This window comes from Rana temporaria, chromosome 5 (assembly GCF_905171775.1).
Source record: "Rana temporaria chromosome 5, aRanTem1.1, whole genome shotgun sequence".
In the NCBI taxonomy this organism is placed as follows: domain Eukaryota; kingdom Metazoa; phylum Chordata; class Amphibia; order Anura; family Ranidae; genus Rana; species Rana temporaria.
Window position 1 is genome coordinate 173513657 of NC_053493.1, and position 20225 is coordinate 173533881.

General features: G+C 41.9%; 1 protein-coding gene across 6 annotated transcripts in view; it reads right to left on the reverse strand.

The window, feature by feature from the left end:
• The window catches only part of TRIO (trio Rho guanine nucleotide exchange factor), a 1129982-nt gene that overhangs the window by 644086 nt on the left and 465671 nt on the right, over positions 1-20225 (reverse strand). The window lies entirely within an intron of this gene.

A 20225-nucleotide genomic window follows, 5' to 3' on the forward strand; every position in this document is an offset into this window, starting at 1 on the left:
AGCGTCACATATTGCAAAGGAAGGGATTAAATCAGTACTATATGTGATGACATTACATATATAGCTAAGCCCTAAACATTAAGTTCATCAGAATAGATCGCCTTATAATTCCTTAAAAAAAAAAAAAAAAAACACAATAGTAAGTACATTGGATTCATGAAAGACAAAAGTTGTCAGACACACCTGATTTCTTTTTATGAAGAGGTGAGTCAGGGTTTGACAAATTTGCTTGGAATCTAGGAGCCAGCTAAAAAAGTTAGGAGCCAGAAAACGCGCCCAGTCCCGACGAGTTCGCACGCAGAAGCAAACATATACGTGAGTAGTGGCCGTATATGTAAACGGTATTCAAACCACACATGTGAGGTATCGCCGCGATCGTTAGAGCGAGAGCAATAATTCTAGCCCTGGATCTCCTCTGCACCGAAACGCAAAGCCCGCACCCAGAAAAGAAAGTCCGGCTGGTTCAACAACCAGCTGTCACTACTGAAGTAAGAGCGCAGAAGGGCGGAAGCCGCCTGGCAAAGAAGCGCTTCTGAGAAAAACCTCATCATCTACAAGGCAATAACAAGAAAATATCAAAGAAATCTTCAAAGCCAAGAAACAACATTTTTCTTTGGCGATCAACAGTGCCCTAAACCGCCCCGCGAACTCTTTAAGATGGTCACTCAGACCATGAATCCAGGATGTCTTGAAGCCCCCGACTCAGACACCCAAGAGTTTTGCAATGAATTGTCGGATTTCTTCATCAACAAAATTGAGAGAATCCGGGAAAGCATTCTGCAAAACAATACCCCCCTCAGCCCACCACATAATACCCAGAGAAACTTTCTACAATCAACAAAGTTCACTCTGAAACCCATCTCCATCGATGCTACAAAAAATACCATCGGTACTTTGCGAAACAGCACAGCGCCAAATGATATTATCCCCACTAAGCTGCTGAAGGAATGTGTTGACATCCTGGCACCACCGATCACGCAGCTTATAAACCAGTCATTTAAGGAAGGCATAGTGCCCTCCCTACTGAAAGAGTGCACAATTCAGCCCATCTTGAAAAAACCCACCCTCGATCCCAAGGACCCAACTCACCGCCGCCCCATAACAGGCCTAAATGTCCTCTCTAAGGTAATGGAAAAAGCAGTGGTGCAACAGCATCTAGATACCCATAATCTACTTGATCCATTACAATCAGGCTTCCGTCCCGGACACGGGACGGAAACAGCATTACTCAAAATATGGGACGACGCCCTTGAGGCCGCAGACGAAAGAGAATCCTGTCTCCTGGTTCTGCTGGACCTAAGAGCAGCCTTTGACACGGTAGATCACAAACTGTTACTAATGCGACTGGCTGAGGTAGCCAGAGTCGCAGAAAATGACTTACCATGGTTTTCCTCTTTCCTGGAAAACCGATCACAAACAGTTAAACTGGGATCTTTCATATCTGAGAGGCGCACGGTGTCATGCGGAGTCCCCCAAGGATCCCCCGTCACCGGTGCTCTTCAACATCTATCTTCGCCCGCTTTTTGATATTATCAGTAGCCAAAAACTACTCTATCACTCATATGCAGACGACACGCAACTGTATTTTCGCATCTGCAATAAAAAGGATCATCATCCCAGTTTAGAGAAATGTCTCTCTTTAATAGAAAACTGGATGACTAAGAGTTATCTTAAACTCAACAGCTCCAAAACAGAACTTCTTCTGTTTCGGGCCAGTCGCAAGAGTCAACTGGCTACAACCTGGACCCCCCCGCCCATTCTGGGCCAAACCATCTCCCCTAGCACCAAAGTCAAAAGTCTCTGGGTCATTTTCGACACCTACATGACAATGGATGCACAAATAGGGTCAGTAGTCAACAGTTCTCACCATCTGCTGCGCCTACTACGCAGACTTATTCCATTTATCTTTAAGGAAGACGTAGCAGTCGTGGTGGGGACAATTGTGAACTCCAGACTGGATTATGCAAATGCCCTCTACCTCGGACTGCCAAAATACCAAATCACTCGCCTGCAAGTCGTGCAGAATACGGCCGCCAGACTTGTGACTGGAAAAAAAACATGGGAATCAATCTCACCTTCGTTGAGAACCCTTCACTGGCTGCCAGTAAAATACATCATTGCTTGTAAAGCACTCTGCCTGACACAGAAGTGCATCCATAGGAAGGCTCTGCAATATCTTTGCGATAAGATAGAACCCCACAATTCCAATCGCCTTGTGCGATCCACTGGCCAAAACCTGGTCAAGGTACCCAAAGCCAGATATAAGTCCAAAGGAGAAAGAAGGTTTGCATTCCAAGGTCCAAGACTATGGAACGCTTTACCAACCAGCATTCGGTTGGCGATTCAGTTCGCATGTGCCACGCTATATAAGTTTTTCATTCATTCATTCATTCTGTAACTCAAAACATACAACCTGTAGATTTTTTAAAACGTCGCCTATGTAGATTTTAACCACTTAACCCCCAGACCATATTGCTGCCCAAAGACCAGAGCACTTTTTGCGATTCAGGACTGCGTCGCTTTAACTGACAATTGCGAGGTCGTGCGACGTGGCTCCCAAACAAAATTGGCGTCCTTTTTTTCCCCACAAATAGAGCTTTCTTTTAGTGGTATTTGATCACCTCTGCGGTTTTTATTTTTTGCGCTATAAACAAAAATAGAGCGAAAATTTAGAAAAAAATGAATATTTTTTACTTTTTGCTGTAATAAATATCACCCAAAAATAAAAAAAAATGTTTTCCTCAGTTTAGGACAATACGTATTCTTCTACATATTTTTCGTAAAAAAAAAATTGCAATAAGCGTTTGATTGGTTTGCGCAAAAGTTATAGCGTTTACAAAATAGGGGGTATTTTTATGTCATTTTTATTAATATATTTTTTTTACTAGTAATGGCAGCGATCAGCGATTTTTTTTCGGTACTGCGACATTATGGCGGACACTTCGGACACTTTTGACACATTTTTGGGACCATTGGCATTTTTATAGCGATCAGTGCTATAAAAATGCATTGGATTACTATAAAAATGCCACTGGCAGTGAAGGTGTTAACACTAGGGGGTGGGGAAGGGGTTAAGTATGTTCCCTGGGTGTGTTCTTACTGTGGGGGGGGTGGCCTCACTAGGGGAAACACTAAGCTTCTGTTCATACATTGTATGAACAGAGGATCAGCGTTTCCCCCCCCCCCTGACAGGACCGGGAGCTGTGTGTTTACACATATAGCTCCCGTTCCCCGCTCTGTAACGAGCAATCGCGGGGGCCCGGCAGCAATCGCGCCCGCCGGGCACCCGCACGGGAGTCACGGACGAGAGGGGGGGCGCGCACGCGGATGGTCGGCAACTAGTTAAAGGGTAAAAGTTTGTCGGCATTCCGCGAGCGGACGCAATTTTGAAGCGTGACATGTTGGGTATCAATTTACTCGGCGTAACATTATCTTTCACAGTATTAAAAAAAATTGGGATAACTTTACTGTTGTCTTATTTTTTAATTAAAAAAAGTGAAATTTTTTCCCCAAAAAGTGCGCTTGTAAGACCGCTGCGCAAATATGGCGTGACAGAAAGTATTGCAACAATTGCCATTTTATTCTCTAGGGTGTTAGAATAATATATATATATATATATATATATATATATATATATATATATATATATATATATATATATATATATATATATATATATATATATATATATAATGTTTGGGGGTTCTAATTAGAGGGAAGGAGATGGCAGTGAAAAATTACATATTAGAATTGCTGTTTAACTTGTAATGCCACAGGATCATGTGCCTCCGTGCGCCCCCACCGCGCGATCGCGGCGGCCGGTAATTGAGCAAAGCCGCGGCTTCAATTACCGGCGGGCTCGGGCGCCAGGTCACAATTTGTCGCAATTGCGACCTGGCACCCAGATATTGTCGACCCCTGAGGTAAGCAAAACCTTGGACAGAGGGGTGGCGGTGGACGTGGTATACTTGGATTTTGCAAAAGCGTTTGATACAGTTCCCCACACACGGCTAATGTGCAAGGTAAAGTCTATAGGCTTGTAAATATCATTTTGTAAATGGATAGAAAACTGGCTGAAAGACAGAATTCAGAGAGTAGTGGTTAATGATTCTTACGTGGAATGGTCTAAGGCAGGGGTGTCCAAACTTTTTTCAAAGAGGGACAGATTTGATGAAGTGAACATGCTTGAGGGCCGACCATTTTGCTTGACATTCTTTAACCACTTGCCCACCAGGTAAATTCTGGCACTTCTCTCCTTCATGTGAAAATCACAATTTTTTTGCTAGAAAATTAATCAGAACCCCCAAACATTATATATTTTTTTTTAGCAGACATCCTAGGGAATAAAATGGCAGTCATTGCAATACTTTTTGTCACACCGTATTTGCGCAGCGGTCTTACAAGCGCACTTTTTTTGGATAAAAATCACTTTTTTGAATTAAAAAATAAGACAACAATACATTTTGCCCAATTTTTTTATATATTGTGAAAGATAATGTTACGCCGAGTAAAATGATACCCAACATGTCACGCTTAAAAATTGCGCCCGCTCGTGGCATGGCGTCAAACTTTTACCCTTAAAAATCTCGATAGGCGATGTTTAAAAAATTCTACAGGTTGCATTTTTTGAGTTGCAGAGTAGGTCTAGGGCTAGAATTATTGCTCTCACTCTAACGATCGCGGCGATACCTCACTTGTGTGGTTTGAATACCGTTTTCATATGCGGGCGCTACTCGCGTATGCGTTTGCTTCTGCGCGCGAGCTCGTCGGGACGGGGCGCTTTAAAAAATTTTTTTTTGGTTTTCTTATTTCTTTTTATTTAGTTTTATAATTTTTTACACTGAAAAAAAAAAAAAAAAAAAAAATTGATCACTTTTATTCCTATTACAAGGAATGTAAACATCCCTTGTAATAGAAAAAAGCATGACAGGTCCTCTTAAATATGAGATCTGGGGTCAAAAAGACCTCAGATCTCATAATTAGACTTAAATGCAAAAAAAAAAATAAAAAAAAAAAAATGTCATTTTTTCAAATGACAAAAAAAAAAATGTTTCTTTAAGAGGCTGGGCGGGACTGACGTTTTGACGTCACTTCCGCCCAGCAGAGCTATGAGGACGGGTGAAGGAGATTTCTCCTTCAGTCCCGTCCCCGCTCAGCTGCCGGACACATCCGATCCCCTCCGCCGCTACCGACGGCCCCGGTAAGCGGCGGAGGGCGCGGGAGAGCGGCGGGAGGGGGGGGGCCCTCTCCCGCCACCGATAACGGCGATCTCGCTGCGAATCCGCCGCGGAGACCGCCGTTATCGTGTACACCACCGCCCACTGAAAAGGTGAATATCTCGGTTGTGGCAGCAGCTGCTGCCGTTATCGAGATATTCAACTTTAAAAAGGAGGACGTCTTTTTGACATGGGGCGGTGGTCAAGAGGTTAAACCATTAAAATTTGGTCTAAGTGTGTTCATTCGAGCACTAATGCCCAACATGAATTATCTTGCCTTTTTGGCTGTGTGTGTTGAAGAGATGAGCTTGGGCGTGTTATTTGGATATACCGTATGTATTTGCTTAAAACATGCACCTTTACTTTAAAAAGTAAGTTTCAGGAAGAAATTGTGCATTTAAAATAAAGAACTGTAAAGCAAAATAAAGGGTCAGTGTGTCCATCAATGCAGCTTAAAGTGGAGTTTCCATCCCAAATTATTTTTTGTATTATTGTGCTCATTAGACCTAAAAAAAAGAAAAAAGAAAAAAACGTTTTTTTTACTCATCTGGAAATGCCTGTTGCTATGCAGTCCCACAAAATCTGCCTTTGGAATCACCTAGGATCCTGACATCATCTCCCTCTAATGCTCCTGGGAAATGTGTGTCATCATTTCCCAGGATGCAGTGCACTACCCAATTATCACTCCCCATCCAAGACTTCCAGGAAGTGCTTGTGGGCTTCACAATGCCCACAAGCAAAATGACAATGGTGTGGACATAGTTTTATATTATAAAAACGCATGATGAAAGGACATACATTTAAAAAATGCTAATTGTGGTTGGAACCCCGCTTTAATCAGTGCCATGAATGCAACACCCACCCCATTGCCATAAATGCCGCCCAAACGCCATTGCCACAAATGCAGCCCCCAGTCCATTGCCACAAATGCAGAAAGATTTTCACCGCTCCAGGTGAGCCTTGTAGATAATCAGGGACGGTCGGATTACCAAGGTGCTGGCGATGCACGTAGCAATAGCAATAAGAAAAGGAAGATGGACAGCCGCACTCCGGGAAAACTTTAAAAGAAAGTTGTCTTTATTTTCAAACTGGAACATGTACAGTCACTGCAACCACAAAACAGGACAGCCGACACGTTTCGCACTCAACTAGTGCTTAGTCACTTCAATTGCCACGAAGGCAATACCCACTCAATTGCCATGAAGGCAGCACCCACTCAACTGCCGTGAATGCAGCACCCACTCAACTGCCGTGAATGCAGCACCCACTCAACTGCCGTGAATGCAGCACCCACTCCATTGCCATTAATGCAGCACCCACTCCATTGCCATTAATGCAGCACCCACTCCATTGCCATTAATGCAGCACCCACTCCATTGCCATTAATGCAGCACCCACTCCATTGCCATTAATGCAGCACCCACTCCATTGCCATTAATGCAGCACCCACTCCATTGCCATTAATGCAGCACCCACTCCATTGCCATTAATTCAGCACCCACTCCATTGCCATTAATGCAGCACCCACTCCATTGCCATTAATGCAGCACCCACTCCATTGCCATTAATTCAGCACCCACTCCATTGCCATTAATGCAGCACCCACTCTATTGCCATTAATGCAGCACCCACTCCATTGCCATGGGACAGGGAGGGGGCAGGACGAGCATATAGGAGAAACTTAGTTTTTCTCTGCTGCCTCTTTAATTGAAAGTCCCACCTCCTATGATGGACATAACAGTTGTCCAATGGCATCACATAAGACAAGACTTCCTTTTACACAGGACACAGTGTAAACAAGAAATACTCCTGTATCCTGTACGGCACTTGTCCCCTCCAAGGCAGCCAGCATTTATATATTTGGTGGCGCTCTGGGATTCGTTTGGGGCCACAACAGATATACATGTACAAATTACAAGCTAAAACTGGAACGTGGGACGGACTTTGGACATGACTGATCTAAGGTTATCAGTGGTGTACCCCAAGGTTCAGTGCTGGCACCCTTACTTTTTAATGTTGTTATAAATTATATTGGTCTGGTACCATTTCTGTCTTTGCAGATGACACCGAACTATGCAGTGAAATAATGTCCTTACAGGATGTCTCCAATTTACAAGCCAACCTCAACGCACTATTTAATTGGGCAACTAAGTGGCAAATTAGGTTTAATGTTGCTAATGTAAAGTTATGCACTTGGGGGCTAAGAATGTGCATGCATCATACATACTAGGGGGAAGTACAACTGGGGGAATCCATAGTGGAGAAGAATCTGGGGGTTTGGGGGGCGTGGCTTGCGTGCAAGCTGAATGGCTGCTTAGAACCTGAGCTCCTGCTAGCCGGACTGAAAGCGACGACATACAGGCAGGCCCCCCAGCCCATCGAACGAACCGCATTCAACTGGCACTGTATCTGATCATCATATCTGCATCATCCTTCATTATTCATTTGGTCATCAGTGTTTGAGTTTTGTGGTGATAACATTAACCACTTCCATACCAGGTACTTACGCAGCTTCCCGCCCAAGCCAATTTTCAGCTTTCAGCACTGTCGCACTTTGAATGGCAATTGCGCGGTCATGCTACACTGTACCCAAACAAAATTGGCGTCCTTTTTTCCCCACAAATAGAGCTTTCTTTTGGTGGTATTCAATCATCTCTGCGATTTTTTTTTTTTGCGCAACAACTAAAAAAAGGCTGAAAATTTGGAAAAAAAAATAAGTTTTTATTTTTTTCTGTTAAATTTTTTGTAAATAAGTTTTCTCTTTCAATTACGGGCACTGATATGGCGCACTAATGGGCACCGATGAGATGGCACTGATGGACATCGATGAGGTAGTACTGACGGGCACAGATGAGGTGGCACTGATTGGCGGCGCTGGTATGCAACACTGATGGGCACACATAGGCGGCACTGATGGGCACACATAGGCGGCACTGATGGGCACACATAGGCAGCACTGATGGGCACACATAGGCGGCACTGATGGGCACTCATGGGCGGCACTGATGGGCACTCATGGGCAGCACTGGGCACTCATAGGCGGCACAGATGGGCACTCATGGGCGGCACTGATGGATACTTATGGGTGGCACAGATGGGCACTGATAGGTGGGCACTGGGCATGGATGGGCACTGTGGGGTGGCACTGATGGACACTGGGGTGGCGCTGATGGACACTGGGGTGGCGCTGATGGACACTGGGGTGGCGCTGATGGACACTGGGGTGGCAGCACTGATTTTTGCCAGGTTGCCAGTCAGTGCCCATTTGTGGGCACTGACTGGCATCTTTTTTTTTTTCTTTATGCTTTTTTTTTTTTTTTTTTCTGTCATTTTTTTTTTTTTCTGTCATTTTTTTTTTTTGCCCACCCTGGTGCTCCAGGGTGGGCATCCCTGGTGGTCCAGTGTGGCGATCCGAGGGGGGGCTGCGCTGATAAACAATCAGCGCTAACCCCCCCTGTCAGGAGAGCCGCCGATCGGCTATCCTCTACTCGCGTCTGTCAGACGCGAGTGAGGAAGAGCCATCGACGGCTCTTCCTGTTTACATCGTGATCAGCCGTGGTTGGACACGGCTGATCACGTGGTAAAGAGTCTCCGCCGGAGGCTCTTTACCGAGATCGGAGATGCAGGGTGTCAGACTGACACCCCGCATCACCGATCGCCGCGATGCGCGCCCCCACGGGCGCGCGCGGCATGAAATCCTGCAGGACGTTCTAGAACGTCCTGTCAGGATTTCATAACCACTTCCCGGACGTAAATCGGCCATAGGCCGGGCGGGAAGTGGTTAAGAACTTTAGAGGTTTGGTTTGCCAATTGTGTGCTGTTGGCATACAATTTTGGGATCACAGATTTGGCGTATTAACCTCTCATTGTTTATACATATAATTGGACATTCATTTTGTGAATTTATATACACATTTTTCCTTGCACTCTGATTTTTTTGTTTTGGTTAATTATTGTGCACCATTTTTTGCATATCAGCCCCTGGATGCCAATCTTTCAATGTGAATTGGTATTGGTGAAATTTTCAATTTTAATTTTCATTGAATTTTTTATATTGGCACAGTCTTTTAATTTTTCATCTATTTATTGTGTATTATTCCACCAGTGCTGCTGCCTTTGTTATTTTTATCTTTATTTTCTGTTTGACCAATCGTTTTCCCTTTCATTCTACAGTGTTTTAACCACTTACCCCCCGGACCATATTGCTGCCCAAAGACCAGAGTACTTTTTGCGATTCGGGACTGCGTCGCTTTAACAGACAATTGCGCGGTCGTGCGACGTGGCTCCCAAACAAAATTGGCGTCCTTTTTTTCCCACAAATAGAGCTTTCTTTTGGTGGTATTTGATCACCTCTGCATTTTTTATTTTTTGCGCTATAAACAAAAATAGAACGACAATTTTGAAAAAAATGAATATTTTTTACTTTTTGCTGTAATAAATATCCCCCAAAAATATAAAAAAAAACATTTTTTTTCCTCAGTTTAGGCCGATACGTATTCTTCTACATATTTTTCGTAAAAAAAATCGCAATAAGCGTTTATTGATTGGTTTGCGCAAAAGTTATAGCGTTTACAAAATAGGGGGTATTTTTATGGCATTTTTATTAATATTTTTTTTACTAGTAATGGCGGCGATCAGCGATTTTTTTTTCGGTATTGCGACATTATGGCGGACACTTCGGACATTTTTGACACATTTTTGGGACCATTGGCATTTTTATAGCGATCAGTGCTATAAAAATGCATTAGATTACTATAAAAATGCCACTGGCAGTGAAGGGGTTAACACTAGGGGGCGGGGAAGGGGTTAAGTATGCCTGGGTGTGTTCTTACTGTGGGGGGGGGGTGGCCTCACTAGGGGAAACACTGATTTTCTGTTCATACATTGTATGAACAGAAAATCAGCATTTCCCCTGCTGACAGGAACGAGAGCTGTGTGTTTACACACACAGCTCCCGTTCCCCGCTCTGTACTGAGCGATCGCGTGTGCCCTAGTGGCGGCTAAAAGGTAGGACGTCCATTTACGTGGTCTCGCCTAGGAGAGCCACCTTGTGGACGTATAATGACGGTGCGGCGACGGCAAGTGGTTAAGGCACAGGTAGGCAACCTTAGAGAGGTGGAGATCTACCTGAACAACATGGGAGAAGTCAAAGATCACAGGGCTCCAATGTTGCCTCCTCACACCTGACTAAAACCTATAATTGCCGTACTACCGCACTGCAATCGTGTGCCTTTCACTGCAATTATTGATGTTAACATTTTGCCTCCTCACCACCTTGCAGAATTTCTCAGAGGCGCATTGGAGCATTGCATACCACATTATGAATGAGCCCTTAGTTGCATTTGGCAATAGCACTTTTAAGGCTCATTCACATGTGAATTTGGGGGTGGTAAAACCCTGCCCCCAATCCCTACCCCCTTTAGCTGCTAAGTGGGAGGGGGCAGGGTGCCATGGGAAGTGGATGCTTGAGAGATACTATTAGCTCTCAAGCAACCAGAAACAACAGTACCAATGGGGATCGTTGGGTAACTGGGAGTTTACTGTACTACATTCATTATAGTATCAGTGAGTGCACTAAGGTAACTACATACTATATGCAGAAGTAGGATTTTTGTTTTGTGGAACATCCTTACTTTTACCTTGGGAGAAACCCTCCTGGAATATTTTTGATCTGGTGGGGGGGTCAGCAGCAGACTGGAGGAAACCCTCTAATCATGTAAAAGTACATTTTCCCACAAGTCAACAATTTCTAACAAATGAAATGAATGGATATAGTGAGAAAATAGGCCATTATGTTACTTAAAAAGTTTTTATACATTTCCATAGATTTGCCTGGCGTAATGGTTACTTTAAAAAAAAAAAAAAAAGAAAAAAAAAGCGCAGCTAATAGCACTGAAGAATGATTGTGGAAGTTCATCCTGTGTGGGTGTATCGTGTGCATCACCTTCTGTCCCGTCTGAAGAGTTGAGCTCATCTACTTGTCAAGTGTCGTACTCAAGGCCTAAAAAGGTAGGTTTTCTTTTGGTACCGAAACATTAAAACGTTGTCTTTTTTGTAAATATCAAACATGTCCTACTCCTATTTACCTGCTCTGTGTAAGGGTTTTTGTACAGAGCAGCCCAGATCCTTCTCTTCTCAGGTCCCATGCCGGTGCTCCTAAGCTCTGTTTTTTCAACACACTCACACACTGAGGCCTCATACACACGACCGAGTTTCTCGGCAAAAACCAGCAAGAAACTTGCTGTTTTTTTTTTTTTTTTGCCGAGGAAACCGGTCGTGTGTACACTTTGACGAGGAAACGGTCAAGGATCTCGTCGAGCCAAAAAGAAAGCATGTCTTCTTTTTCCTTAACGGCAATGGAGAAATTTGGCTCGCTGAGATCCTCGACAGCCTAACAAGGAACTCGACGAGCAAAACGATGTGTTTCGCCTGTCGAGTTTCTCGTTCGTGTGTATGAGGCCTGAGCCTTGTCTTGGCCCCATCTCCTAATTAGCTCACTTGCTGTGATTGATAGCATCGGGAGCCAATAGCTCCCACCACTACAGAAAGCCAATCAGCAGTGCAAGTCCCTGGAGAGACAAGGCTCTCGTGGACATCGCTGGATCGAGAGGGGGCTCATGTAAGTATAGGGGGGCTTCTGCACACAGAAGTTTTTTTTACCTTCATGCATAGAATACATGAAGGTAAAAACCCTTGTACCTTTACAACCACTTCAATAAAAAGTAACTTTCAAGGCAGTGCCTCCAACCGGCTGACAGATGGAGAGAAGCGGGTACAGTTAGACCCTATGAAAACATCAGCTTTGACATGTAGGACTGTAAGCCAATTTGACTGTTGTGTCAAAATGAGATATCTTGCTCAGTCTGGTAGTAGTCTGAACTAATAAGGCAAGTTGTAGGCAAGATGTTGATTTTTATACTGATTTTTGAAAAGTCTACAATATTTTGATGTTTTTATACATGCTTAATTATGCAAGTTTTATTTACTCAGCAGCATCTGTTAGACCCCTTTCACACTGAGGCAGTTTTCAGGCGTTTTAGCGCTAGAAATAGCCTCTAAAAAGCTCATGAAACTGCATCACTTTCAGTGCAATGAGTAATTTCACACTGGGGCGATGCGCTTGCGGAACATTAGAAAAAGTCCTGCAAGCAGCATCTGGGGCGGGTTGGGAGCGCTATAAATAGTGCTTCTAAAACACACCTGCCTATTGAAATTAATGGGCAGCGCTTCCAAAGCAACTTAAAAGCGCATAAAAACTGGACTTTTTCCCTTTTAAAAAAAGTGCTACAAAAACACTGCAAAAACGGCCGGAGCTTTAGCAGCGCTGCAGTGTGAAAAGGGTCTTATATGGCTTTTGATTCACAGGGAAAATCTAATAAGTCTAATATTTTCCATTAACTTTTTAAAGCTGCTACTTTGGCAAAGTTTCCTGGGATTTCAAAAGGTGTGATCAGTGACGCTGTTACGAGAAAAATTTTGGTGTTGAAATATCACCTGAAGGGAAACATCAGGAACCTCATCAGAATACCACAAATAAACTTATGTCATTAATCTAATTTACCACAGTTAACACCACTTTCTATTCCCTGTGTTGTAGTTTTTGTATATTTACATGATAATAAAGTTGTGTGTTATTGTTTTTATTTCCAAATGTTTGCTGGTTTCATAGGCCTACGATATATAAAATACAATATATAAATGCACAGCATTTCAAAATGTAATAGGAATGTATTTTTTTTTTTGCATTCAGAAGTACATTTACATTTAAAATATATTTTAAAAAACAAACATTCTTAATACATTTTCCCCAAATATATTGCCATATATTTGAAATGCTACAATTTTGGCCATATTCAATATATTTCAAAAATATATTGCAATATATTTGTGGGTATATTATTGGATATATTGGGAAATATATTGTGGAATGCATTGTGAAATATGTTGCAAATATATTCATAAATATATGTTAAATGTACTTCTAAACTTCATTTAGCAATATATTTTTGCAGCCATAAATATATTGCAAAGTGCATTTTGGAATGCATTGTGAATGTATTTAGAAATATATGTTAGATAATAAGACTGTGAGGAGCAACGCCGCCATCTTGTGGCCTAAGGATATATTGTCTCAGGAATTGATTTAATGTGGCATAGACTGCTTGGATTTGCCTTTTTTCTAATTAATTCATCCCCTGGAGCCTGAAACTCGGAGTGAGGTCACCCGTTCACTTGCACCGGTGAAACGCTGCCTCAAGAGGGACGCCCGAAAAGTATTTCCGATCGGCGACCGGGAGAAGAGCCCGATCTCACCACCAGAAGCCCTCAGACGCCCCTTGAAGTCTATACAAGGAGGCAACGCCGCCATCTCGCGGCCTGCGTACTTCATAATAATATAATAATAGTATAAATACTTTTCTGTGGCGAAAACTGCTGAAATTAGCCGCTTTTCTCTCATAATCCACCTCGGTGACTAAAACTCAGTGTGTGGTGACTTGTGACCATTATCCTGCGAAATTAATGCAAGGACCTGATAGAGTATAGATGGATTTTATCCCCAGGTCCCCGTAACATCTTGCAACCTGCATGATCCACTGTATCACACTATTTGGAGTTCTTATTATATTTATTTATTCTCTAAACTGAGGTATTTCTTTGTACACTGGCTACCTGACTGCAATAATAGACTAATCACAGTAGTCAGAGGTTGGTTACCAACTGGATACGGTGCCCAGGGCCTGTGATATACATTGTCGGATTATCCTATGATTATCCCTGCAATGGAAACTTACTGAGGTGTTCCTACACACCGTCCGATGTTTGTCGACGAAAGCTGCAGACCTATCCGCTAATATGACACCTGCATGATACGTAATTTGAGGCATTTTCATGATGCTGGTCTTTTTACAATACTTACTGTAAATGCTCAAAGCTGGGTTTGGACTGATCACATGATTAACACCCACTGAATGATGATGGTTATAGGACTGTTGCTCCTATAGGAGCTGATATAGGAGTAAACTGTCGATTCTAAAATATAGTGTGACTTAACTCCTGCTGATACGAATTCATTATAGCACTTCTTATATATGAAGGGGAAACAGAGCAAAAAAAATAAGAATTCAATTATCAAAGAGTGTCTTTTTGATATGGGCACCTCTCCTCATACATGCCCTCAGATGTCTGTAGTGGATCCTAAGTTTAATGAACAATTCTCGTCTCATTTGATGCCCTCCTCATCACCTCCTCCCTTAGGTTCGACTACAACTACAGCTTTATTTTCTTCCGTAGTAAGGGAGGGAAAAATACCTGCAATGGCTGATCACGAGATTCCTATTGTGCCTCCCTCACAAGACCCTATACAAGTGACTGCTAACACTGAAAATGCCCCGGAAGTTTCTTTCAATGTTGCTGATCTCTATAACAGGATCTCTGAAATGCTGGAAAGGGGTTTAGCTCATACGGCCGAGAAAATTACTAAAGATATTAGGTCTGACTTCCAATGTCTTGGCAACAGGATTGATTCTGTAGAACATAAGTTGGACACTAACGTTTCAAAAACTGAACAACATGATGACCATATCCATTTCCTGCAAGAACAACTGGAGGCCGCTCAGGCTAAGATTGATGATTTGGAAAACCAGTCAAGAAGAGAAAACTTCAGGGTCAGGGGTCTTCCTGAGTCCATTATAGACGTTCATTCAGCAATACGAGACATTATGAGAATCCTCCTTCCATCTATGCCTGATATAAAAATGGAAATTGATAGGGCTCATAGATCATTAGGTCCACTAAGAAGAGATGGTTTACCCAGGGATGTGGTGGTCAAGCCTCATTATTTCTCCACCAAGGAGGACATTATGAAAAGGTCCAGACAACAGGAGAATCTTCAATACCAAGGTACTAAAATACAAATATTTTCTGACATTTCACCATACACCATTCAGAGAAGAAGAGCGATGAAACCGTTATTGTCTGCCCTCATTAACAAGGACATCAAGTATAAATGGGCTTTCCCCTTCGCCTTAAAATTCAATTATAATTGTAGAAACCATGTAATACATAGTTTCCAAGAGGGTGAACGACTTCTGCTTGATCTGAAAATTATATCTCTTGAACCTGCCATGGACACTATTCTACCTCAACTACCATCTGCCAAGAGGACCACACCTACTAGTCCGACTCAGAATCCTTGGAACAAGGTCAAATACAGGAAAATTGGAGGTGACCAAGTCCCCTGAATATTGAATAGACTTACCCAGGAAGTATCTCTTATTCTATGTTTCAGATGAATTTTATCCCGGATGCTTTTTAAAAAAGAATCCGGGATTGCATACCTAGTTGAATGCCATTTTTCTTTAGATTTTTCTCCTCTTTTTTTGGGTATCCTCTGATTCAAATGCCTTTTTTCTTAAAATTGTTTTAGGATGTAATTTTTGATCTGTCGACAACTGACGACGGTGAGGTATTGAACCTCAACTTACCTCTTGTAGCGACACTGTTGACCCAATGGGTAAGAATATAGTCCTTTTCTGGGACTATGCTAAGATTTCTTGTTTGAATGAGGGAAGGAGAATCATTCTCTTCCCCCATTCTGGGTCACGAATTGACCTTGCACGATCTAATAATTTGTTGTGCAATATGTTTTTTTATTTTTCTCTCTTTATCTCTTCTTTCCATTTCTTTTTCTTTCTTCTTCATATTCTCTTCATCTCTTCAGCCTGCCTGCCATTGTTCGTATTTACGGGACTACAGATGATATCCGTACGGTCCTGCCTGTCCATAGATATTGACGAGACTTATGGCTGGATCAAATGATGTATCTAAACTCCTTAGTGTTGTAACTCACAACACTCAGGGGTTGAATTCTCCTATTAAGAGACGCAAAGCCTTTCAAGTATACAAATCTCTCCGTGTAGATGTGGTTTTCCTTCAAGAAACCCACTTTCCTAAACGATACAACCCCTCCTTTTTGCATGTCCACTTTCCATTATTTTATCTAGCTAAAGCAGAAAACAAAACTAAGGGTGTGGCCATTTTGTTTTCTAGGTATTGTAATTTTAACCCGATTAAAGAATATGGAGACCCGGAAGGTAGGTTTCTTTTGATACAAGGTACCCTTGATGGAAGACTATACACATTTATTTCTTATTATGCACCTAACAGAGGTCAGAAAAAGTTTTTCTCACAGATGCTTGATACCCTCCGACCATTTATGGAGAGGATCATTATTATGGGAGGGGACTCTAACCTAGCTTTTGACACAGGATTGGATAAGTCCAGACCTTCTGTCAATGGAATCATCAGACCAACTAAAATTAGTTTGCAAGTAGCACGCATTCTACATCAGTCTAGATTAACTGACATCTGGAGGGAGTTGAACCCCAAAACTAAAGACTATACTCACTATTCTAACCCTCACCATTCTTATTCTCGTATAGATCATATATTGATCTCTAACCATCACGTCCCGGCAGCCATTAAATCTAATATAGTTGATGTTCCTTGGTCAGATCACTCAATGGTTCTTTTGTCACTGAGGAAAGGGGACACTTCTCCTAAAGTGTCTCATTGGACACTAAATAGATCTATTTTGAAGGATCCTGTCCTAATGAAGGATATTGAGCGATCTCTTCTAGAATACTTTGAGCATAATGATACAGAAGATGTATCCCCTGAAACTTTGTGGGCTGCTCACAAGGCTTCTATCAGGGGCAAAATTATACAAGTGGCCGCTAACCTCAAGAGACAAAGGAACCTGGACATAAGGAGACTGGAAAACAACTATTTAGACCTCTGTAAAAAACATAAATCTGATCCTCTTAACTTTCCTACTCAGGCACTTGATGCAGCTAGATCTGCCCTGAACTTGGTACTTACAACTAAAGCGGGGGAAGACATGAAATGGACTGGAGCTAAATTCTATAAATTTAAAGATAAAGTAGGCCCAATGCTAGCTCATAAATTGTCACCTAGATTTCAATCAAGGACTCTCCCTAAAATAAGGATGATTGATGGTTCTTTCACCCTGAATCCTAGGAGGATAATGGAGGCCTTTCATGACTTTTATTCTAAGCTTTATGCATCCACTGATGATTTTTCTTCAGAGGGAATGGATGATTTTCTGGGCAATTTGAATCTTCCTAAATTGACTGAAATACATAGAGAGGTGATGGAGTCTCCCATATCAGCTGAGGAAGTATCGTTAGTGATTAAAAACCTAAAATTAGATAAAGCCCCGGGCCCTGATGGGTTTTCGAGTTCATATTACAAAACATATTCGAGCATTTTGACACCCTACATGGTTAGATTTTTTAACCACATGACCGAAGGAGTTCCCATAGAAAGACAACTCAATTTGGCTTATATATCGGTTATCCCTAAGCCGGAAAAGGATCCTAGCTTGGTGGAAAACTATAGACCAATATCTCTTATCAATAACGATCTTAAGATACTTACTAAGATAATGGCCAATAGGTTGTCTTCTTTCGTTGGCCAGTATGTTAGGAAAGATCAAGTAGGCTTCATCGCTGGAAGGCAAGGTCCAGATCAGGTTAGGAGGGCTGTAGATCTGATTTCTATATTGAACTCGGGATGGACTGGAGATAATAATCAAAGGGGTATGCTTCTTTCTATAGATCTTCAGAAAGCATTTGACTCAGTATCATGGCCATTTATGTTCGAGGTGATGAAACGTTGGGGGTTTGGCACAAAATTTCTGGGTGTCTTGTCTGCACTTTACTCTTCCCCTGAAGCTAAAATACGCTTTCAGGGTATTTTTTCGGAATCTATTGAGATCCATAGGGGTACAAGGCAGGGATGCCCTTTATCTCCCCTGATATTTGCAATAGTAATGGAATCCCTGGCTATAGCTATTCGTGAAAACTCAAATATCAGGGGAGTAAGATGTGCCAAAATGGAGCATAAATGTGCATTATTTGCAGATGACCTTTTACTGTTTTTGACCGCTCCTGATACATCCCTACCGGAAATATATTCTCTTTTAGACAAATTCTCTATGGTTTCAGGTCTAGCTGTGAATATGGCCAAGTCTAGGGCCCTCAATGTTTCTCTCTCTGAATCCACGGTTTCTCTACTGAAGAAAAATTATGGATTCAAATGGGACACCTCTTATATCAAAATACCTGGGTGTCTATTTGACCCCCAACATTCAGAATTTATATTTGGCCAATTATCCCCCTATGTATAGAAAACTTGATTAAGATTTGAAAGACTGGGGTACTCAGAATATAGGTTGGATTGGTAGAATTAACTTGGTTAAGATGACTTCTCCCTAGGCTTTTGTATCTTTTTAGATCATTACCCATACCGATAATAAAAAGTCATCTAAAATCTTTTCAAGGCAAAATTACCAAGTTTATTTGGAACAATAAGGGTCCACGCCTTCCATCTCGTACTCTCTATAACTTGCCTGAACAGGGTGGTCTGGGGGTACCCAACTTATTATGGTACTATCAATCAGCGAGATTGGCACAGTTATCGGAAATTTTTCTTAAACATGAACGCCCTGACTGGATAGATATAGAAGAGCAGGCGACCCCGAATCTAACGATAGAGGAATTAATGTGGAGTCCTACCAAGAATAGACCTTCTATATTATCTCCGACTCAATCTCAAACTTTAGTTTTATGGGATTCACTTAAAAACAATCCCTCTCTAATTTCTAAAGGCAGGCCTTTATCGAGTGTTTTTCTAGACCCACTCTTTGTTACTAAAATTGATATAGATTCCTTCAAATGGTGGCATGATAAAGGGTTGTATCGTATAGGACGCTTCTTTTCACGTTCGGGTCCCCTTCCTGAGCAACACTTCATTGACAAGATAGGTCTTCCTGTCTCAGAAAAACTAAGATTTTCTCAACTACATGTCTATGCACAAAGCCTATGGGATGGTGACTCGATCTCTGGACTATTGACACCTTATGAAAGTAAATGTGATCAGGGTTTGATCAGGAAGGGAAATATTTCAATTATATATCAATCGCTTGCTACTAATAGCACCAAACTACCTCATATGCTGGCCTGGGAAAGGGAACTTAATAACAAATGGGATTTAACAGACTGGTGTAGTAACTATACTAGATCCATTAAAGGATATGTGAGTATATCCCTTATAGAGGCTAACGTAAAAATTTATACTAGGTGGTATTTAGTTCCCGTTAAACTGGCTTCCATGTATCCGTCAACTTCGCCCCTATGCTTCAGAGGTTGCCAGGGATTGGGGTCTATGATACATATATGGTGGAAATGTCCCAAAATACGGGGATACTGGAATAAGGTGTTTAACATTATAAGACGAGTCACAGGCTGTAACTTGCATCAATCCCCCACTATTGCTTTACTTAACGGAATGTTACCCCAGACCTCCAAGGTTACTAGAAAACTCATCCTATACATTCTGCCAGGTGCCAGGATCACACTCGCAGCTGCATGGAAAAAGACTAATGTTTCCATCCGGTATATGAAACAAAAGGTTACATGGATTATGGAACAAGAAAAGAGGGTCTGTTCCATGTTGGATATGTCTACTCTTTTCCATGAAATATGGGAACCGTGGTTGAAATTTATGGGGATATCTTGTACCCCGTGAAGGTTTTGGTGACATCTGTATCTTCAGGACGATGATGTTCGTTGGCAGGCAGGCTGCCATTTTTTTTATTTTTTTTTCCCTCTCCTGATTTTCTTCGAACTTTCTTTTTTACTCCTCTTTATGTCGTCTGTCTTTTTTTCTTCCTTTCTTTGATTTTTCTTTGATTATATCTCGTTGTTTTATCTATGAGGATAGAATCCTTACTATTTCTCATTCTCAGTGTGTTTTATTTTGAAAAAAAATTGTATTTGCCTATGTTTAGGTTATTAAAGGATTCCACCAAATATTTGGGGATATTAGGTATGATAAGGATTTTGAAAATATATTTTCAGATACCGGTGGGTTTTAGTGATGATTATTGGAGGGAGGGAGGGAGGGAGGGAGGATTGAAGGGTTTGC